Raw genomic sequence first — 23602 nt, forward strand, 5'->3', positions numbered from 1 at the left:
TTCCCTGGAGGTAATATTTCTGACCTAGAAGAACTTTGTAACCCCTTTTCGACCGCCTGTGACACGTTAGTCTTTTGTTCTGTCAGTGTCGAGGACGGTCATGTCTACGGGGACTTACATTCGTGAATGAAAGAAGTGATAATGACGATAATAGAGGGAGGGAGTGGGAGGTATGGAACGCGGGATGACCTCCGGTACAGACATGTGGCCGGCCGGCCGGCTAGCCAGACAGTCAGCCAGACCGAGATCCTCAGCCCAACCTCACCCCAGACGCACACGAGGGCAGGGAAAAGACAAAGGGTATAGCGAAGTCAACATTACTCCTTTAACAGTGATGTACACTATGGAATTTGTCCTGGCATAGGAAGATATGATTCTTATGTAAGCGGGCTCCTGGTTAGATGTTGGGGTGGGGGAAATCCTGATCTACATCACCCATAATCAGATCCAAACCATTTGCCTCCGTGTTAAAAAGATTAACGCCTTCAACACACAAAAATCCTCTCTGTGAACTGGTTATTTGTGAGCAATTGAGAAAATAGAAACTCACTTGAGAGCATAGGTCTCATTTAATAGTTGCAGTCACCGGGTTAATGGTTGGGGGGATGGTGTCTTAGTACCTCATCGTGGTGACTTAATCTGGCTTAGCAAGGTTGTACGAATGGTTATTCTTACTTCAAAGTCGAGAGTCGTGTTCAAGATCTCTCGCTGGAACTGCCACGCTTTTGGTCGTACACGAACACCGATGGAAAGAAAATGAATTTTGTGGGCAATGACCATTTGGATGGGTTGGATGTGATTCATGGATATAGGATGAGCCATCCTCAAGTTCTATCAAAGACAAAATTTGACTTCCCAGCATGGCCGGTTAGCTGTAAGGTAGTAAAGGAATCTAGTTCGTAAGCTATGGTATGTTCATGGGAAACTATTTTTAAATCCTTCCCTTGGGTAGGTATTGAAAGGTGTCTTCAAACGGGTCGGAATGAAACCACGAGTCATAAAACTCATTGCAAGACTGAAACGTCTTAGTGGCAGTCTCGTTCTGTGCTGAGATAAAGTGGTTTCCTTTGTGGAGACGGCGGGAGAGGTCGACACAGCTGACAGATGCGACACCTACAAGGCTGTCCAGATTGCGAACGAAGGAAAGCAAAGTAACAAGGTGAGAGCTCCTTGTCAGCATTAAGTAAAACTAAAATAGTTGATGACAAATTGGTGAGTAGACAAGAGCCATGCCATGTGTGTACTGTAGATGGTTGATGATAGAACTAGACACGTGGTTGACAGAATATCCAATGCGGATAGCCAGATTGAAGTTACTAAGTACCGAAAAAAAAGTTATTCTACACAATGTGCAGTTGCTGGTAATCCCAGTAGTCAAGCTCAAAGAGCCAAGTGAACAAAGACTTCTATATCATAAGAACACGACCATGCAAGGCGAACTTGCAGTAAAAACGCGATATGATACACTTACCGGTACGACGTGATTCGAACAGGAGCTGTAATGGCGGAGGGTCGTCGCAGAATCGTGCTTACGTCGGGTCACAAAGCAAACGTTTTTTTTTGTTTTATAGCTGCCTTCGTTTATCTGCTCACTTATGGCACTTTTACAGAAATGTATGGTGGATATTGGTTAGAATATCCTTCAAGTTCTGGTTTTGCGTAGAAAAATGAAAAACAAGATCGAAATGCTGCCTATCGTACAGGCGTGAATGTTTTGACACATGAGTCTTAATTTCGTGCTCTGACGAAAATGCATAGGTTGTTGGGCAGAACTAGATCTGCATTCTGCTGCAAACAATAACACGTTTCGATTTAATGACTTTCACGAAGATAAAATAAACCGGAACAAAATTGGGTAACTAGGCGGTTCGAGTCGTTTGAATCTTGCCGCCAAATCAAGCAAGTGGTCGGGCTAACGTCGTCTGCGCTCGACTGTTTACTTCTGCGGCTGCGTAGGTACTGAGTGACGAGGAGATACCAACAGCTGTCTTAGCGGCGGAGTTGGAGGGTGGATGCGGGTGAGGGAGGGAAGGGTCTGCATGAGACGTTCTCGACGGGGCAATACCAGAGGTTCCAAGAACAAAAGGACTACCCAGCTCTAGGATGCCCCATGATTCAGGAACATTCGATAGATCGTGACGTCATGGTTTACCGTCCAGCTCGTGCAAGCACTTTTGTGTATATCATACACGCGCACACACTCATACACACCCGCGTGCATGCGGGCACACACACACACACACACACACACACACACGCACGCGCGCGCGCGCATGCACACGTTTGCGACGTTATGCGCGCAGGATGTCCAGGTGTAGGTGCAAGTCAGTCGTATGTGAATGGGCACGAAAGTACCGTTCCCTTTCCTGGAAACTAGACACTCGGGAGAATGCTCGCGGGCGCTGATGCAGTACTGAGGCTGATGTCATCATCCAGGTGCTTCTGTTCTTGGGAAAAATATCCCGGAGGAACGGAGATGGGGAAGAGTGTGATGTTAGGCAGGTTAAGGAATGGTGGTTGAATTTGAAATTTGTCAATATTCTTTTTTGAGAAGAGATCAGTCCTTAATCACAACTGGTTAGTTTCTTGGTTCGCAGGGTTGTCACCAAATTCCTAAAATATAGACTGTGCAAAACATGCAGTCAGTACCCTATACTGACATCAGGAATGAATAAAGAGATGCTGACGTCACTCTTGCGTAAGGCGAGATAAAACGTTAAAGGAATTTTGGAGTCATAAAGCTTATGACACCAATTGCAGATAGTAACAATATCAGGGAAAGGGAGAAGGGGTTTCCTCGGCTGAATAAAACAGGTTTAAGTCGTCAGTAGCGTCCAAATGGATATCATATTTGTCCAACAGGACGTGACTGCATTGTCGAAGCGGTTATGTAAAGACTGCAATTTGACCTGGGACACTGGAAGCCGACACGTTTCTACACCTCGTGTCACTTGTGATCCTCAAGTCACCAGTCTTGAATGACATGTGTCTCCAGAACGTGAGCACAGTTCACCCTGGGTTCAGGTTGCAGGGCCAGCAGCTACAGGGAACATCACTGGGCCATGGGTTCCGTAAATGCATATTATGTATAATATGGGTCATCTATCTAAGAACCCCAAGTGCTTCAGACCACGTCCACAGGCAATTGGCTTTTTACAAAGGGATTACAAAGGCAGAGCATGCCGACAGGAGACCTTTTGGTCCATATCTAGGTCGGATGCGAAAAAAAAATAATAGTAATAAAATAAAATAAATAAAAACTATAATAATGTAAATAACAAATAAAATACATAAATAAATGCATAGTTATAGTTAAATAATAAACAAACAGGTAAATAGTAAATAATAATAAATTGACATATAACTAATAATAAATGAAAATCAAACAGACGAGTGATAACAAAACAAAAACAAATAATATAAAATAAATCATAATCATTACAGCATCTTATTTAGGTGTTTATCTAAATAATTCTTAAAGCTTCGAACTGAACTACATTGCACTACCTGTGCAGGAAGTTTATTTGCGCCACGTCAGGTTTACCTCTTGATGGGGGAAACAATACGAGGCAAACACCTTTCTACCTCAGGCACACACCACCTTTACTCTGCGTGTGTGACATAATAGAAAACAACCTCGGCACTAGGATTCCCCCCAATGATTCTCAGCGACGTGGGGGTAGCCCAACGTACGGCGTAGCGTGTTTCAACGAATTACATCCCTCTTTCAGAAGTACCTTCTCACGTAGACGGTTGACACCTGACTCCTTGGTCGTAACAGACGGCTCTGCCAGATAGCTGACGAATGTTCCGTTTATTTGAACCCGGCGACGGTTGGTGTGCCTCGTTCATGTGACTAATTGGCTAACAGTTTTCAGGTTTCACCACGTAGCACGCGAATCCAATAGCTACTAGCTACCTGCTCTGGCAAACCGAGCTTATAGTGCAGGGGCAACGATCTTTGTGACAGCTAAGCGTCTACTGGCGTGAGCTCCATTATGTCAAGCGGGTGCTAACACCCTAGGCACATGAGTCAACCGGAAGTGTTAAATTTGTTTTGAACCGTTCGTCCAGAGGTTCCTTGAGCTGAATAAAACAGTTGGGCGGCAGCCAGGATACAATGCAAGAATGTTACATCTCCCGATCATGGTTCAAATCGTCTGACTCACACGCATCGAGACCAAAACCTTGACTTCGGGTCAAGGTAGGAGACCAACCCCTTCAGACGGAGCCGCGCCACTAAGGCGGACTTGCGTTTCAGAAACCACTTCTAGCTACAGACGGGGTCGACCTCCAGGTCAAAGTACTAGATTGGTCTTGCCCACGTGTATGCATAGAGAGAAAGTGAGTCAGCGGGTAAAAGTCGTGCATGAACGTGAATAACGAGAAAACAGAGGGGATGAATTGGCGAAAAACAAAACAAAACATAAAATAGAGAATGGACAAGAATGCTGACAGAACAGAGAAGATAAATTAGCGAAAAGACAATACACAATGGATGGACGACAAGAATGAGAGAGAGAGAGAGGGGGGGGGGAACTGGTGGACGTACGAGCCTCAAGAGTTAATCCTCCCAAATATCGATGTCGAGCTCCGCTCTCCGACTCGATCCCTCCTGCCATCACTTCTTGCTCCCTTCTGGAGGACTGGCCTTGACTCGAGAAGCACAGACGGGTCATGCGGCCATACATTCCAATAGGCGAGATGGTGATAATGGTCTTAGGTCTTTGTTCATGAGTTCCTTTCCCGTATCGGATCGACCAACCGCCCTCTGGCGAGTCCACTCAAGAGCCTCAAGATAGCATCCACTCTATCCTCGTTTTAGACGGACTGAAGGCTCATAACACGGGCTTCTCCGAAAGAAATCACGATCTGGTCACTGTATGATGTCTACAGTGATGCGTAGCGCAATGTAGATGTTACGAACGACATTTGCGAGACGATATTAAACAAAATAGTTCGGAGGACACCACTTTTTAATCTGGTGAAGAATAACCCCATTTGACGTTCATTTTAACTAAATAGATCAAGTTTATCGAGGTAATGAAGGCATTTGGATTAGACTCAAACAGATTGAGAGAGTGCGTGAGGGTTGAAGCGGCTGAAGGATTTAGGTGAGACCACATCCTGTTGTTGCCTTGGCAACGAAAAGGCAGGTGTCGCAACTTCCACCGTCGCGTTTGGTAATCATCCTTAAGGGTCCACTACAGGACCATCGTCCTATCCCCTGAAGAATAATACAGCCTTTGTGTCTTATCACGATGGTGTAATCCAGCTTGGTAAAGTTATATGGATGATGTGCATCTCCCTGGGACATCAGGGCACGGAAACCACAAATTGTAGTCCGCGTCAGCTCGGTGTCATCGGAGGCTGCACCCGATATGTTGCCCAGTTCGACCTCACACTGAGTTTATGTCTTCTGAAAATTATATCACTCAGGAGATGATATTCTCGGTCATGCACCCGTCACTAGAATGGCTCAGATACTACGATAGTATTAGAAGAAAGAGAGGTGACAACAGTTGGGTTCAGTTCTGGATAAGGAATGGGAGAACGTTGACAAGCGGCGTCTCTTCTTTATGGGCGGAATGGTGACACAAGGTTACGGGAAAAGAAGAAACTAAATACATCAGGTATCTGAAGGATGTCCAGAATCTGATCCCCATGCAAATGTAGGGTTTTGTAGAATAACCTACGTAAGGAAATGGAGAGCATTTTGTTCGGTGAGAACAAAGAATATGAGTGGTGCTGGCGAATAGCAAGTCTGTTTCAACCATGCCTCGCATGAAGCGGACCCCTGTTCGAATCCAGCAATCACTAATCGACTTCTGTTTACCCTGGAAGTCTGAGTACCTTAGGCAAAGGTGGTGAGCTTGGTCAGAGCTAAGTTACACTTATCGTAGGATCTCACCCAACACCGTCGCAGTTAACACGATTAAATAAAGTCTTTGAAGTAAATGTGTGTGTGTGTGTGTGTGTGTGTGTGTGTGTGTGTGTGTGTGTGTGTGTGTGTGTGTGTGTGTGTGTGTGTGTGTGTGTGAAAGACCTATGGATGCGGAAACGAGGCAAAACGGTCAAGCGACAGAACGTGTTGTGAAAGGCGGAATCTCCCCATTGTTATTCATGTATGTATTTAGTATTCTCTCGAGACAGTGCCGTGTCGTGGACTTGCACCTGGACACTGTACCTTCTCATGTGCTTCCTATATCATGTGTCAGCGCTGTGGCAGAAGGTTTTGTTTCTGGTTCGGAGTTGCAAGCACGAACAGGAAATGGTTCTTTGGTGCATGCAAGGACGATCCAGCGCCCATGACCGTTCCTTGTCCGGTTTGAAATCTAAAAAGAAAAGGTTCGAACCCCTCCCCATAAGGATTCCCTAGTAGTCTAAAGGCTTCTTCGACGCAACACGGAGAACTCACCGTTAACTGTGGGTTGGTGAATCAGGTTGGGCTGACAAGGGGTGGGATGGTTCATTGGATAGAATTCTTAACCAATGTGATTCACCATGGTCTTGGATCACGTGTTGTACTCGTGATCGACAGCTATTTCCCTTCCGGAAATGCTGTGACCTTACACGCACACACACACACACAACTGCCCACCCACAAGGGTTGGAGTAACGACTCGCAGCGCAGCGATACTGAAATTAATATGTGCTCAATGTCGTGGGTTTTAGTCCTTTCTAGTGGACTTGCCTTTCTGGAAAAACGCATGCACATACACATACATACATACATATACCAAGGCTTTTTCCCCCTTACAAGGGGGGTAGCCAAAAAGAAAAAGGCATAAATTCATTCCCACCCATTCCATCCCTGAATACACACATAAGTTATATATCTAATCATATAGGATGAGGTGTCAAAATACAACAAGGCATCACCCCCCCCTCTCTCTCTCTCTCTCTCTCTCTCTGGCAAATGTGGACAGGAAACCCAGCTGAGACAAACCATCACATTGGCAAGAACAGTAATTAATGATCGCAAGATGGCAAGTCCAGTCCTTGCATGAAAACTAATAATACCCTTTCTAGTAACAAAAACAAAATGAAAGAAGAAGAAGAAGAAGAACAAAAGGATATATAAATAAGTAAACAAAAAAGAGTAGTGGATCTTGACAATGCAGACGTAAGGAACACCAAAGGGAGGAGGAGGGGGAGGAGGAGGAGGAGAAGGAGGAGGAAAAGGAGGAGTGTCGAATTCCCTGTGTCACCTCGGATACTTGACACTCCAAATCCTGGGTTGGAGAGCTGGAATTGTCGTTTGAGACACATGAATGTTAGAGATTCTCCTTTTAATTATCATTATTCTTTTCGTCACATGGGCTGTTTTGTGGGATAATCATATGTTGCAATGAATTTATTTGTGTATATAATAATTCTTCCTTTTTGTGAGAAAAATTTGGAAATCCAGATTTCCTTGTGGGAACTTTGGAAAATAAAACTCACTCATTTGTAGGAACTGGCATAGATCACAGTTGACAACACGTTTTAAAGTATGGAATAATTTTCTTTATCATTAGATCCATTGATGTTTTTGCCATTAGACCAGCGCTTCTAACATAAGGGCCATGGAGGTTTGGCCAAGGAAAGACTAAGGGAAGAATAAGAAGGATTAGCACGAAATAAGAATGACCAGTAATCTTCACTGAGTCGAATTTAGTCTCTCATTCGTAAAACCAATCTGCGTGGCTCTGATCCGTAGGGGTACCACTCAGGTCCCTTGTGGATGTGTCGGCTGCATTGAACTTTTGCAGTCGGTATGCCATTCGGGGTATGAATATAATTCTATGAATAGACTATAGTTTTATGTTGTGAATATATATATATATATATATATATATATATATATATATATATATATATATATGTAGTGTGTGTGTGTTGTGAATATGTGGACAATATTATGGTGGGAGGTGGGGGGGGGTAGATGTCGTCTTCGGGGGTGAGAAGTCTTTGTTTAATTCTCTCCGGATGACAAGCACCATCTAGTCCGAAATCATCTTATTCCGGTCATAAGAATTATCATAAATTCTAGGGAACCTATCCTCTGATTGATCTAATATAGTAACTGGAGTAAATATACTTAATATTTCAACTTTTTATTAAAATGAAAATGTATCCTAACACTCCATGCGGCGGGAAGGGTTAGTCATATTTTATGGAGCCTTCTCTCATCATTGTTCCAAAAACTTGTTTAAAAAGAGGGCATTGTATTACGACAACATGACTAAACGCATAAAAAAAGAAATGGAGTAAGATGGATTGGAGATTCACTCACATCGCGAAGAAGTGTGAAAAATGAAGAACTAAAGGATCACATGAAGAATCGTCCCCCCCCCAAAAAAAAAAAAAATATATATATATATATATATATATATCCATATATAAACAAACAATCATAATACTGTCGCAAGGATCCAGGCGAATGCTTGTACTATGACTAGTAAGCCTTGTTTGTATGTGAGACTGGTAAACATCAGGGTGAGTAATACTTCTTAGCTGACTGCTCGGGGAAGCACGTTTACACAAGGAACTAAGCAAGTAAAATCTCATTACCGATGCCATCTCACGTAGTTCTGCGTGAAGCAGTACTCGTTGGTGTAATAGGCTCGGTGTGTCCACGATGAAGAACGTGAGGAGCCTACGCCAGGAGGCGCTGAGTAGCTGCGGCCGAAGCCGTCACCTTTGCCCTATGATGCTCTCTGGGCACTGCTGGGAATCGGAGAGTGCGGGATTCGAAGCCATAAATAAGCGAATACGAAAGCAGCACGTTTCCGGTGATATCACATAACTACGACGGGCGTGGTTGAAATGAGATAATTATGTTCTGGTTATTTTTTCATATTTATCGATGACATAACAGTACGGAGTAATTTCTGAGCAAGAAATAGAAAGCAGGAAATGTCTCGTATACCAAGATAATGGTCAAAGAATGGAATAGATTCAGTAATCATGTATTAAATGATGAAACAATTGTTTTTTCTTACGAGAAGATAGCTTTAAGAATAGGGCTGGCAGGTGGTAAAGGACAGGGAACTGCCTAGTATAAGCCTTATGGTCTCTTGCAGTCTCATGTTCATATCCTACGGAGAATTTGAAGAAGTGTGAATGGATGGACGAGTGACAATATACCATGATGGGAATTATACAGACGTGATATTGTAATTGTGTCACGATTGAATGGATATTTCTGGAATCTGCAGTAGCTACTGTTTTAATTTGTCTCTACACGATATATATATATATATATATGTATATATATATATATATATATATATATATATATATATATATCTTCTCCGTAACTAATGTTTTAATTAGTCTGTATATGAAAAGGCTTCTCCCCCTACCAATGAAATATTTCAGTTAATATTTCCCCCACCCTACTGAGGGAGCGCCACTGAGATTAATAATTATGAAATGCCCTGGCGGTGTTACAATATTCCTGGCGATGATGCGAGCTCCTTGAAACAATGAGTATGATACTGAAGCTGACAAATCATTAGCGTTTATCCCTGTGACTGACTCTGAGGTGCATATGGTCACTAAGAGGTGATGTATTTGCTGATAAACATGATCTATTGGGTGAAAAGTGATCTGTCAGTTCTCACTCTGGTTTGGTAAGAGTCGACAACACGGAGCTTCTGATTACGTCATGTCGTCGTGACTCATTGCGTCAGGAAACGGTCAACGTGTTTAAAAAATAGATGATATCCATTATATTTTATCTGTTATTTGACGATTCCAAGTGTCTGTTAATAACAAATACAATGTAAAAAATTACTTGATAATCCTTTTGTGTGTAACGTCCGTTAAAATAGCTTTCGATTCGAAATGACAGTGAACTGTAAAGAAATGATCAGCTACAAGCAAGTTTTCTACAGTTTTGTCTCTAATTTCCCAGATGAAAAGAAACGTATCAATACGAAACACAAAGGAAAAACAATGGAGGAAGGAAGAAATTCAAGGCGTCAGCTCAGACCATGGGAACAAGAGAATGCTGTGTACGTGTCCACCTCCAGGTAAGTGCGATGGGGTGAATGAAACACAACGCCGAGAAGGGAGAGAAGGACGAGAGGAGGAGGAGGGTTTTACAAGGACTTGTGCAAAATGGATCACTTAGAAACGTTTACAAGAATGCGTGGAACTAGAGATTGGGAGGAGAAAAAGGGAAACTGGACTTTGTTATATAAAGAAAGGACGAAGAGGATGGTGAGAGAGGAAGGTAGTCGGAGAAAGATGCCGTGGAATTTGGAAAAGGAGAGAATGAAAGTAGAGTTCAAGAATGCACAACATAAGATATTGAAGAATCTATCTCCTCAATTATAAGTAGTTTTACATAAAGTATGTCGGAACTAAATGAAAGAGGGACATTGTGTGTGTGTGTGTACCCGTGTGTGTGCGCGTGCGTGTGTGTGGCAACAGGACACAAGCCTCACCGTTTTCTTTTCTGAAAGATCGCGACGTCACGCGGGAGAGTAAGTGCAACGTAAACAAACGAAGACAGCAATCGTCTACTCTCTTCGTTTCTTTAGACGTTATCATGCACTCACTTTGGCGTGATATATATATATATATATATATATATATATATATATATATATATATATATATATATATATATATATATATGTGTGTGTGTGTGTGTGTGTGTGTATACATATTGTTACGAATCTCGCTCACATATCTGACTTAAGTAAATGAAATGAGTTCCCAAGACCCCATGTCTTTGGGATAACTCAAATAGAAATTACAAAGCTGTCAGACTCGTAACACATAGTAAGAGTGATGGGTGACTGATTTCCCAAGACCCCATGTCTTTGGGTAACTTAAAAGAAATTCAAGGTCGCCACTTGATTTTATAAAAATCAAGAAAAATTAAACGCACAGATAACGTTTAACACTATTCATTAAAGTTAATAGGATTACATGAAGGATTACAATCACTGAATATTCAAGTGAGTAAATAAGTTTACATTCAAATGAGTAAATAAGTTTCAAAACAGAAATTCCCGTTCGTAAAACTTTTAACGGGGGTGAAAGAAAATTTAATTAATTAATACTTTACCAACGAAAACACTGTCTAAATCACTACTATAGACATTTCCAACACTGCATGAATCACTAGATGAAACACTAGCTGAGTTAATTATCTTACGACTACAGGGGGAGTACAGAGGACTTACTTCAGCCGAATAATCCGCCCCGAGGCACCACACCTTTACATCGTACCCTCTACTCTCAAACTGATTCTTCTGACGCTCAAGGCGCTCTGGTTCTCTGCAAAAACCCTCTGATTGGCCCATAGGAATTGCGTCTATGGAGGTTGAACCTCACTGGTCAATTAACTAAAAACGTTCTCCTTCGTTCTAGGCTGAGTATTAGAACAAATACTCCATTGAGTAGGTTTTCCTTCACACGCGTCCTCCAGTACTCGTCCTGTAATCTGACACCCCATGTTATCGCGAGGCGCCGTTATCCAAGTAATAAAATATTCCCGTCTTACATATATGGGAATATATGTGACAATATATATATATATATATATATATATATATATGTATATATATATGTATATATATATATATATATATATATATATATATATATCACGCCAAAGTGAGTGCATGATAACGTCTAAAGAAACGAAGAGAGTAGACGATTGTCTTCGTTTGTTTACGTTGCACTTACTCTCCCGCGTGACGTCACGATCTTTCTACTTCCTCCTACCATTATCATATTGTTCCCTCTTTTTCTCTTCGTTCTTATTTTCCTCCTCATCACTCTTGTCTTCTACTTCCTCATTCCTTCCCGCCCCTGGATTTTTCGTTATTTCCTCCATCTTTTTTTCACCGTCCTCCATCACTACATTTTCCTCCGTCCCATTTCCGCGCTTCCTCCTATTTCATATTATCTATTCATATTTTGTCCCTTTCCTCCTCCATCTCCTTTCTTCTTTGCGCTCCCTGTTCCCCATTCGCCATCTCCTCCTTACATCCTTCATCCCTTTCCTCCTCCTCCACTTATCTCGTACTCCAGGTAACCCTCTCACGTGGTATGAGGAGGACTGAAGAGTTTAAGGGTTGAAGGCAAAGAAGCGGGCAGGAGGAAGAGGAGGTGGAGGAGGAGGGAGTGGAAGGAGGCGAAGGTGGAGGAGGAGGGAGTGGAAGGAGGCGAAGGTGGAGTATGTCGCATTCACAGGAAAAACAAAATAATAATAATAATGATAATAATAATAATTTTGAGACCAATTATTCTCGGCTCAATAAAATCTTCTGGCCTTGAGGAAAATAGGTCAAGATTTGAGGGGTTCGTATGTGACCCGTCCAGTATGGGGGGCTAACCTGCATACCTACCCACACGGCAATTCTGCGGACGTTACTGGGTTGATGGTGTGGGGTGTCAGTCCATAGAATGCATAGATCTTCGCATCACTCATTTGTTTTTGAAGTGTCTCTGAGAGTTTCTCTCCATGAACACCAGTGCTTCTATCCGTGTCGCAGAGGTCGAATCTTGGTGAAAAAAGGGGGGGGGGAGAGGAACCTGATGCAGACTGACAGTCTTTCCAAACAGGTGCCTCTTCACGACTGATCAGAGTCGCCTAATGGAAAGACAAGTTCCCACCAACACAAAAAGAGCTTGGCAGGATTCCCGAAGAGATAAAAGGATGAATCAACTCATGTAGACAGAGAGTCCGCGGTCCAGAACTCGAACCCACGAGCCAAAGGACGCGACCCAAGCACGCTAGACGCCCGGCCACCACGACCCCCCCCCCCACCGTGTCCACTTCAGGCCAGGTGGTTGGCTCCACGTGGCACTCCCTGGCACTCAAGTCCACCTGCGCAGGTGCCTCGCCTCGTCGCACTTTCATACACAAGAACTTAAGAATGGAGGAGACTGCAAGAGACCATAAGGCCTATATTGGGCAGTTCCATGTCCCTTTACCACCTGTCACCCCCATCCATAAAATTATCTCACCTTCTCTTAAAACGACCAATTGTTTCGGCCCTACATGGTTACTACGTCTATTCCATCCATTAGCCATTCTGTTGATAAACCAATTCTTGCTTTTTTCCATCTTACCTAAGGTTATCCAGTTCAGGTCTATTATTACGAGTCCTTCCCTGCTGTCTTAATATGATGACCTTGCTTGCATCACCCTTGTTAAAGCCCCTGACCCATTTGAATACCGGCATGACAGAAAGGGTGGAAGGTATGTGTGGGTGTAGGTTTGTCGTGATCGACCGACGCCATTTTGTCCCAATCTGCCCCCCCCCCTTCCTCCCACACACCAACTGAATGGCATTAGCTATAATCAAAGTTGTAAAGAGTGCCACTATAGTGAAGATACAACGCACTTCGCTTTCTCTCTCACGCACGCACACATACCCACTTCACTACTTCGTAATCACAACTGAATATAATTTCTTGTCTTCGAGTTTTAATCGTTCGTTTGCGTGTCTGTTTACTTGTTCTCACTGCAGCAGCAGACGCCGCCTCAGAGCAGCTGGTCTTTTGACGGATAGATCTCGTCTCTGATTTCATCGTGCTCTTTCAAAATACAGCGTCCTCCTCTTCCTTCTCGTCGTCTTCGTCGCTGTTCTTGCTGTCCCAAACATCAAGTCCTCCTTCATTCACATATCGACTCTATGCATCTACTCTTCTCCTTTCCCTCCCACATGTCACCTGAACCTCCCCTTCCAACAAGACCTGTGGAGAGATTTGAATGACAATGGGCATGTCAGTCACACGAGCCTTCCCTCTCAAACATTAACACCCATCCTTCCCGCTCTCCATCCCCATCGCTCTTCTGGTATTCCCTCGCGTGGCTTTGTGACCTTCTGTGCTTGCTTGTCAGTCTGATAGGTGCCCCGTCCCGTCACGTCTCTCTCTCTCTCTCATACACACATACACTCGGACACATACACACGCTCGCCCTTTTTGCAACGGCCCTCCTTGTCTGCACACCCCATGCCCCTCCACATTCCGATACTGTTCGACAACTTCTTTGACTCGTCCCTCCCATCTCAGCGCCTCTTCTCCTCCTCCTCCTCCTTGCCTTAACCTTCCACTTCCGTCAAGTATGGAGGCACTGAGGAGGGATGACCATGGAAGTGGGGGAGGGTATTCGAAAAGAAAGGACAAAGAGCAGAGTAAATACGATTAAACCTTCTGTCTACCGAAACGGGTATGACGTAAATGAATGAAATCGTCTAGGTAATCAATCTGTTCTCCGTTTTCTTTCAAAGGAAACTCGCGACCCCCTCCCCCCACCTCCCCGGAAACCGGCCACGATCTCTGGTCCAGCCCGTAATTCAGTGAAGAGGGTTTGTGTTGATCCAAGTGCATAATATTGCATAGGTGACGGCTTCGGCCGTAGCTACGCGCTACCTGGCGAAGAATATTCACTTTCTGGAACAGGTGAGTATTGGCACATGAATAAGGTCTGTGATGTCTGTGCAGTGACTGAATTTGGGTCATTTAGTGTCTGTTGTTAGACTAGTTCTGTGTTGGCCCAGTTTCCGTACTGACTGGTGGCTTGAACGTAGGCGCGTCAGTGTAATTCTTGCTTGCCTTTAGAAAGATTTCTCTATTGGGTTGAGATCTGGAGTAGTTTGGTGAATCATAAAATCTGGATGTCTGTTAATGAGTGTTCGTTTCTCACTGTATAAGTTTTTGTAGTGACATTTTGTGGAGGACTGATGGTTTCTTGTACATGTTCGAGTATACTGATGCCAGAGTTGTTTTCTTGTCATGTTTGGTGGACTGGTAGTGTAACATGATGTGGTATGTGGGGTGTATCAATCACTCTTTATGTGGTTCTCTAAATGCAGATTTTTGGTTTCTGAGTAAATGTTCTATTAATCCTACTTTATAACGCAACCATTTATTGTACAGCCTATTTCATATTGTCTGTAGGCTGTCTTTGTTTTCTAAATGGTTGGACACCATACTGTGAAAGTATAGCCAGGTGTTATTTTTATGAGTTGTTTATATGCAGTGGTAAGTGTTTATTTTTGTCGTCTTGATATCACACCTCCAGCTGTTCATTGTTCACTTTCTCATTTGTTTTACGGATTTTTTTTTCATCTTCGTTCGCCAGAAGAAGACCAGGGGCACAGAAGGTGTTCCTACATTTAACAACAATACTTTTCCTCAGCTGAATGAAATCACAAGGTAATAATTTCGCTAAAATCCCTAAAGATATTCGTGTTATCACATGGATTTGGGAAATTTCCTTTGACCCCGCTATCCTTTCGGTTTGATATTTTTCTTAACCAGAATGAAAACATCAAAGAGTGGTCTTGTTTGTAGGCTGGGGGGGGGAACGCTCCCAGAGGGACAAGAGGAAGTGCAAGGTGTGAATGACTAACGAGGAAAATGCAGGAAAAGGAGTGAACGATTAGGAGAAGGTGGTGGTGGAGGAGGAGGGGGAGGAGGACGGGGGTCGGGGAGAGTAAGGGGCAGACACCGTCATAACACTCATTGTTGCTCATTAGCAAGTCACCAGGAAACCGTCACACCCGGCTGTTGTGTGGCTACCGGTATGTATGCTGACGATATGCACGCACGCACACACACATATATACATCAAGACGGTGATATAATCGATTTACAATAAAAAAAATCATATTTAGTGAAAGACGCATGTAGGTGAACGAAATACCGCGTATCAAACTGATTTACGTAAAATGTCTGTATGACACTATGCGTGCGCGGACATACTTCCGTGAGCGTGGGTGGGCGACTCCAGCAACATAGAACATTTTGATTGTCGCCCGATCCACAGTAGAAACATGAAACTACAACAAGAGATGAAAGCCCTCTTTTCAATAAGAAAGTAAATAACGGGTGTCTGTTTTCTCTTCCTGTCTTTCCTTTCAACATTTTCTCTCCCCTAAACATCTCTCTACCCTTTACCTTGAGAGAGAGAGAGAGAGAGAGAAGACCACATGGAGCACGGTTGAGCCTCTGTATCTCAATGGAGATTTGTATTTCAAATTACAATAATGCCTTTCATTGTGTTCCCACTTGTAAATGTATATATTTTTTCACAAATTTATTAAAGTCATATATTATTGTATGTGTGCGAAGAATGTTTTGAAATTGACATTTCCTTAGATATTTTATGCTTTACACCTTCCGGAACTGGTAGGCTATCTTATCCATCTTTATTATCTTCCCACTGAAGCAAACAGGTTAGCTTACTCATTTTATTATTAATTTCTGTGAGATCTCACCAGTGGCCAAGAATATGACATATCAATTTATGTCTCCATTTGTCTTTTTGTCCAGGTCTATGCCATACTATTCAATTCCTCTCAGCCGTTGTACTTCCAAGGCAGAATTCGCAGTAATGGATTTAAATTGAGCAAGTTTAGAATTAAGAAGGAAATAGGCAAGAACTGGTTTATTAGTGGAGTGGTTAACGAATGGAATAGCATTGGTAACCATGAAGTACGCGCGGAAACTATTGGTTGTTTTAAAAGGTTAGATAAATTTATGGATGGTGATGATATGTGGTAACGGTCATGGAACTGCCTAGTGTATGCCTTATGGTCTCTTGCAGTCTCCTTCATTCTTACGTTCTCATTAAAATTATCACATGTTGATATTCATTTTCGCGTGATTGTGGACGTATGACTTGCAGTGAAAACTGTAAAATGTTCGTGGTTGTGAGGCTTGAGTGTTTTAGTTTTGTCGAAATACCTCGATAGCCTGCGTGGAGCAGTGGGTAACGTTTCTGCCTCGAAACGCGGAAAGCCCGGGGTCGATCCCCGGGAACTGCAAAGCACTTTCACTTTCTAACCCCTCTTCACAATGGCGGAGTCATTCACAACAACGGTCATTCCAGCATACACAAAAATTCACATGTACTTCTCACCGTATATACAATCTTACCAGCCTCACCACGGTGAAGTACAGACTCCGTATCGTCCCTCAGTGGATTGACCGGTCCTGGAGTGGACCATTAAGACCGAATTACACAGTAATACCTCAGAGCAGTCGGAAGCTGGGCAGAATGGAGAAGATGGTCGGTCTCTCGCTGACAGATGTAGAATAACATGCTTATGATCAGAGAGTATCCAGGAAGGAGGCAGGGAGGGCAGGTGGGGTTGCCAAGTGATGGGCAATGTGAGCACCCAGGTGCCCTTGGGATCGTCACCAATATGACTTGGGTGGTACGATATTTGCTGAATATACTTCCCTCTTTCCGTGGCATGTTTGGCGAAATGTACACGGATGAAGTCACCGCGACCCAAGGTTAGGCAATATTCGTGTGTGGGGGGGGCATATTTTCCCACTGTGCCACTGAAATCCTGGATTTAGCATTCATTGATATCAGTAATTCGACCCACAACAGGAAAACCACACGAGGTCTTGCATAGAAAAAAAAATGTCGACGAAAAACATGCTCAGATGACGTCATGTCGGTGCGCAGTACACTGGAGCAAGCGGAAAAATTGTAAAGCAGAACTTCGCCTATACTTTCTATAAATATTCGTCGGGCATTTCTCTCTCTCTCTCTCAACGAGAACCATTAAACTGTACACAATGCTGATTACTGAATGATATTGCTATTCATCTCCTGCAGTATTTTTAATTATTTATTTTACAAACTGCTTTTGGGCTAATGCCTGGCAGTTTTATTCAGCTGAAGGTGGGAGCCATTAATCTAACGAACAGAGTATGCTGAATGAATTACGTTAGACATAATTTTTGTCCTGTGTACTATAACTAGATATATACGAGCGCACACACACACGCGCGCGCGCGCGCCTACACGAACTTAAGACCAAGTTAGACACTGCGAGGTACAAAAACGGGACACCACGTGCGTAGCTCCCCTTTCCGTAATATACAACTAGGCGCGCACCTAACCTCTCTGCTAGCCCCTGGGTTTTTCATCAACTTCCATGACACTTTCTCACGAAAATGTTAAACACCACAAATGTGTGTGGGTGTATGCAGCCCCCCCCCCCACAACCCCAGGTGGCTTCAGCCCTGATAATGTGTGTCGCCGTGACGCCGCAAAAGTTTGATGTTGTAACTCATCTGGTTGTACTCCGTTCCAAGAAGAAGAGGAGGAGGAGGAGGGGTGCACCCAAGAGGCATAATGTCACTGTGGCAATAGTAGTGAAATGCCTCTGCTTGATCGACTTCCGGTTTAGATATTCCTTTCTCTCTCTCTCTCTGTTTTCTCAAGTCACTCTTCCTATGTGTGTATGTGTTCTTATGTATAGTACTTCTATGTGTGTGTGTGCGTGTGTGTGTGTTCGCGTTCTTTAATGTGATTGTGTAAATACAATAATAATTTTTGTAAAAAGTAACAATATTCAGTTAATACTATACATTATTAGTGTAAAGAAAAAACAACAAAAAGGATAATGTATGAGTAGCATAAATAAATGTCAGTTAATAAATGAATGCATAAATAAATAGATACACAAATAAATAAATAAACAAAATGAAAATAACGACGCATATTTCTGCCACGTAGACTAATTTTACTAGATTTACCGGTTAGTAGGTCTTAGCTTCCAGGTTGGTGATTTATTGTCAAACTATCTTATTTCCTAACATTGTAATTCGTCGTCTTCTTTCCCAAACGGAAAGTCCATATTCATACAAATGATAATGGTTTCATATTATATGTGCATGCATTATTTTTTTCTTATGTATTTGTTTGTTTGTTTATTCATATTTATCTACTTGTGTTCATTTTATCAATTTATTCATGTTTATTCTATCTATTCATGAATTTATCTATTCTTATTCAAATTTCAGTCGTTACTCGCCCTGCGAAGTGGCTAGGTACGATACCCTCTTTCAGAGCTCGTTCTGATTTCCTTGGCTCTCTCTTTTCTTTCTCACACACTTTTTTCGTTTTTGACGTTCATGTGGGAAGCTACGTCGTATTAAATCGATCAAACTTTATTGATGTGACAATGACATAGTTCATAATCTCTCAAATAATTCGATCAAATTTCATTCGTTACTTTTAGTCTTTAATTACCTCTAACGATACTCTTATTAATTCGTTTTATGGAAGTATATATGTGTATATATATATATATATATATATATATATATATATATATATATATATATATATATATATAACCACTTCCACTTAAGTGGATTTCTTTGAATATTTTTTTTTTCGTTAAAAGGTTTTATGAGGAATCAAATAACCCAGTTTCATTGGGGTTACTAAAATCGTAACTGCAGCTTAAAGACTATCAAGGTGTGCAGTTTGAAAATAATTTGAAGGTTGGAAATGTTCGTTACTATTCCTTCCAAAACTTTCGTATATACATCGTCAGACGATTTTATTCAGCAGTGGGGCACAGTTGTGGATAAATGTGGAATCTCGATTCTTCTTAATGACTTAAATTTTAATTTAATATAGAATAATTTCGTCACAGCTAGTGATAATAATAATAATAATAAACAAGTTTAGTTTACACATTCTGTCGTCATGGTTTGTAAAGTCGTTCGAATCGACGTGACGTCACATCGTTTTCAAACTCGGGCAAGGCGATATGACGTCATCAAATAACACGTCTTTCCGGTGGATTTTGGGTAATATTCTTTTCAAACCTCACAAAAGAATCGGTGTTATCTTACATCATGACTTAGGCCACATCGTTGACATTTGTCAAAATGCATCTGCCAGGGAAGCTAAATTTTTAATGATGATTAACCTTTGGGAGGCCAGGCAGTCAAAAAGTTAGCAACGTTGCAAGACTAAGTCTTATTATGCTCGTTTCACGTGTATCGTTTTTTCGCCGTGCGCCGTCCACGACACGACGTCGTGGTCTCAAATAATCATGCCTGTCTGTGTACGCTTTCACACATGGCCGCGAGGTATGAAAGTGTTCACATATATCAATGGTTATTTGAGAACACGACGTCGTGTCGTGGACGGCACACCTCGAAAAGTCGATACGTGTGAAACAAGTCTTTTGGGGTACCAGGATTTTGAGAACGCCTGGAGGTAGCTGCACAAGTCCCAGCTGGGGTAGGACGTGCCCGGGTTAAACTGTGACCCATTTGTCTAACGGGAAATAATAAAATCACCAGACGGCAGGCAGAAGATAAAAACCGGACCGAGGCGTTTGAGTAAAGGTCGTCGAATTCAAGGACGACATGACGTCATGTCGACGTGACTTCAGTCAGAAAGCGTGATCACATCTCTCGTTCTTTGGGCAATGGACACGAACGATAAGTACTTGGTTTTGGGTGACGACTGGGATTAAATATCAGGCTGAGAAATCTTGGGGTTAATCCCACACTTATCTAAACCGCTCTTATACTGCGGTGGAGCACTGTATAGATGTGTGTTCTTCCTATCAACACATTATCCTATTCAATTGAGCGCTGGCAAGGTCTTGTTAAGTTAGCGATTTTATGCTTTCGTAGCGATTTCTGATCTGCGATGATTTGTGGTACTTGGGATGTAGTCGGACGTTCGAATGTTGGATATGAACCCAATTATGCCTTTTGAGGCCTGAAAAAGGACAATTTGCCAGAAAGGGGCTGTTTTGTAAGACTTGGGCTCTGGGTCTATGTGTCGTAGAGATCATTTTACAAAATACTGCAACTAGATGATCGCCTTTCACAAAATGTGGTAGTGTGGATGTACATGAATCCCAGGTGAATTACTATTATTATTATTTCCCTGATGGTAAACTCAATTCTCTGTGCGTCAGAGAAGGATGGTAACGTAAAATTTCTCTCACCCTCTCTCTCTTTCTATGTACGAAGTTATATGATAACGAAAATGGTGGTAGAGATATTGATGGTGGTAGGAGTGGTGGTGGAAATTATGGTGATGTTGATAATTGTATCTGAATTTCTCTTCACGGAAACACTTCACCGCCAATTAGAGAATATTAGACAACTTTGTGGATAGGAGTGACAGGTGGTAAGGGACATAGAACTCCGTAGTTTAGGCCTTATGGTCTCTTGCAGTCTCTTTCATTCTTATGTTCTTTTAAGTCTGCTTACGCGTTCGTTGTATCAGCCGTATTTAACCAGTACCCCTATGGACCAGCGTCACACAGCATTCTGCAATGCTGACGTTCACAGAGGAATGATGAGCTACTTTTATAGACTTTTAATTAACCCTTTCCATACGGTGCCGCACACGTAGACGTCATGAGGAGCAAGTGGATTCGCGACGCTGCCATATCGACTAAATGGAATAAGGTTTGGAAATGGGGGGGGGGTCTTTTCCGGCAAACCGTAGCGACATGAATTGACAAGGCAATCCAACTGGCAAGAGAGGAAAAGGAGGACATTGATGTGTGTGTGTGTGTGTGTATATATATATATATATATATATATATATATATATATATATATATATATATATATACATGCAAATGCAGAAAAATACAAAGGAAAATAATAAATTGGTGACCAAGCGCGTCTACTTAGGCATCCTCAGAGTACATGGCGAAAGAGCTCGGTCATCAATTTAGAATTTAGAATCACGAGTTCATGTGATTTTTCATGCCTATATATATATATATATATATATATATATATATATATATATATATGTGTGTGTGTGTGTGTGTGTGTGTGTGTGTGTGTTTTCACTGAGGGTGTTCTTCTTCATTAATTACGAATCTGGTTCACGGGTCAATCTACGCATCGGTGAAACCTGACCAACGACCAATAAATCCCTTCCGTTCCGTGTGGCATTTTCCCTTTCATTCTCTACTGTCCCCAGTCTATTTCATTCACCTCCGTGCCACCCCATAGGTTGTGATGAGGATACAACCTTGCACAGTCAACTCCCTTCAATCCTGTGTGTCATTATCAATCTTTAATATTTTTTTCGGGAAGATTTTTGTTTTCAATTCCGTGGCACGCACAAACGGCCACGATCGTCAGCTGTTTTCTTATCAATGTTGTCGTCCATCTGTTATCTTTGTCTTATCGCCGTTTCTTTGCGAGTAATTATCGCAAATGAAGTGATTGAAAGCACGTGTCAATGGACCGTCTCCTTGACCATTGTGCGTCTGAAGCTTGTATATATATAATACAAATACTCTAGGAGCTAAGATGAGAGGGGAACAAGGAATGACAGATGGGAGTGTGTGTGTGTGTGTGTGTGTGTGTGTGTGTGTGTGTGTGTGTGTGTGTGTGATAAAACCACAGGAGAAATAATAAGGAAATGACAGTATTTTGATGTATTTTACCTGAAGTTGTAATATACGAAAGATTTTAATGTCATTTCGTCATCATTTCTGCTGCTGGTTTTGTCGCATACATACCATAAAATCAAATGAGGTTTCTGCACATATAGATACACACACACACACACATATATATATATACATATATATATATATATATATATATATACACATATATATATTTATTATTCTTTTATAGTAAGTATTGCTGAAGAAGTCTGAAATTAATAGTAGCGGTATTGAATTTTGAAATTAATACATTTGTTACCTAAGTCTACGGGAAACGCACCCATTATGTCGTTTTGAAAAAGTCGAGAAAAGGCAAATAAAGATTGTCAGAATGGAGATCAGGTGGCAATGAAACATTAAGGCTTTACTCAGCTTTATTCAGGTCTCCATGGTGTCGAAACATTTGGTTCTAAATAAATCTCAATACTCTAACGTTTCATTACCACCTCATCTCCAAAATGGACTTTTTTTTATTCATTTTAGGGCGGTAATAGCCTAACCTAATCGACCCTAATCTGGAAAATATATCATATTGGAAAAATGTTGTCAAAGTCGTCGTCGCTTCCGTTTTCTTCGAAGACGGGTTAACAATTCTGACTTGCAGGTGGATCTTTGCAGCTTATCTGGGAATGATAAATTTTATGTCCCTTAAATGTTTTGAGGCAAAAATCTAGATAGGTCATTTTTTTTTTATTCTTTAACAAAATAAAACTGTTTCGTAAGGTACAGGAGCACAAGCACCGCAGATAGAATTAATTTTGGGAATAGAATGTGGACAATATGTCGACATTTGTGAGGGCAAAAATGGCGGGCTTTTATACCAGAACTTGATAGCTGGAATAACTGCTCTTTACTGGAAAAAATAATACATTTTTAAAGGTACTGTGCCTCTATATTGACCGAGTCGTAATAGGAAAAAAAAGACATATGACATTGAAGCGATTGTATAAAATATATTATTTTAAAAATCAATGGCGCTGTTGTTATTGGCTTTCACCCATATGTTACTTCGTGTAATATGTTTAGAAAAATAAATATATTAAGAACGAACGAAGAAACGATCGGAGTACTTACCATCCGAAACATCATAGATATCCTTCCTTCTATATATTTTGAAAAAGGGGCGAAAAAAAAATAATAAACAAAAATATCCGCCCCGAAAAGGTAACTCAAAGTACAATCGATACACCAGTTCCCATATCGTGCCTAAATGCATAGATATGGCTTATGTTAATAGCATGTCATACTTTAGGGGTGGAGGGTGGAAATCGATGAAGTTAAGTTGTTCACCTCGTATATATTCGTAAGTGCGAAAACACGAAGGAAAAAAAGTTGATTCGACGAACTTAGTGCACGTGCACGTTTGTTGTCAACACCCC

General features: G+C 41.8%; 1 protein-coding gene across 3 annotated transcripts in view; it reads right to left on the minus strand.

Moving 5' to 3' along the window:
* Positions 1-23602, minus strand: part of LOC143021824 (uncharacterized) — a 112599-nt gene that overhangs the window by 32759 nt on the left and 56238 nt on the right. Inside the window, exon 1 of one of the 3 annotated variants that reach the window (XM_076179600.1) lies at positions 1472-1969. The exons of the other annotated variants lie outside the window; for them this stretch is intronic. The gene's annotated coding sequence lies outside the window, so the exon portion shown is untranslated. Of the gene's footprint in view, positions 1-1471; positions 1970-23602 lie in introns of those variants that run through there. 3 annotated transcript variants of the gene reach the window in all.

This window comes from Oratosquilla oratoria, chromosome 3 (assembly GCF_046742065.1).
Source record: "Oratosquilla oratoria isolate Oo_2021 chromosome 3, ASM4674206v1, whole genome shotgun sequence".
NCBI classification, from domain to species: domain Eukaryota; kingdom Metazoa; phylum Arthropoda; class Malacostraca; order Stomatopoda; family Squillidae; genus Oratosquilla; species Oratosquilla oratoria.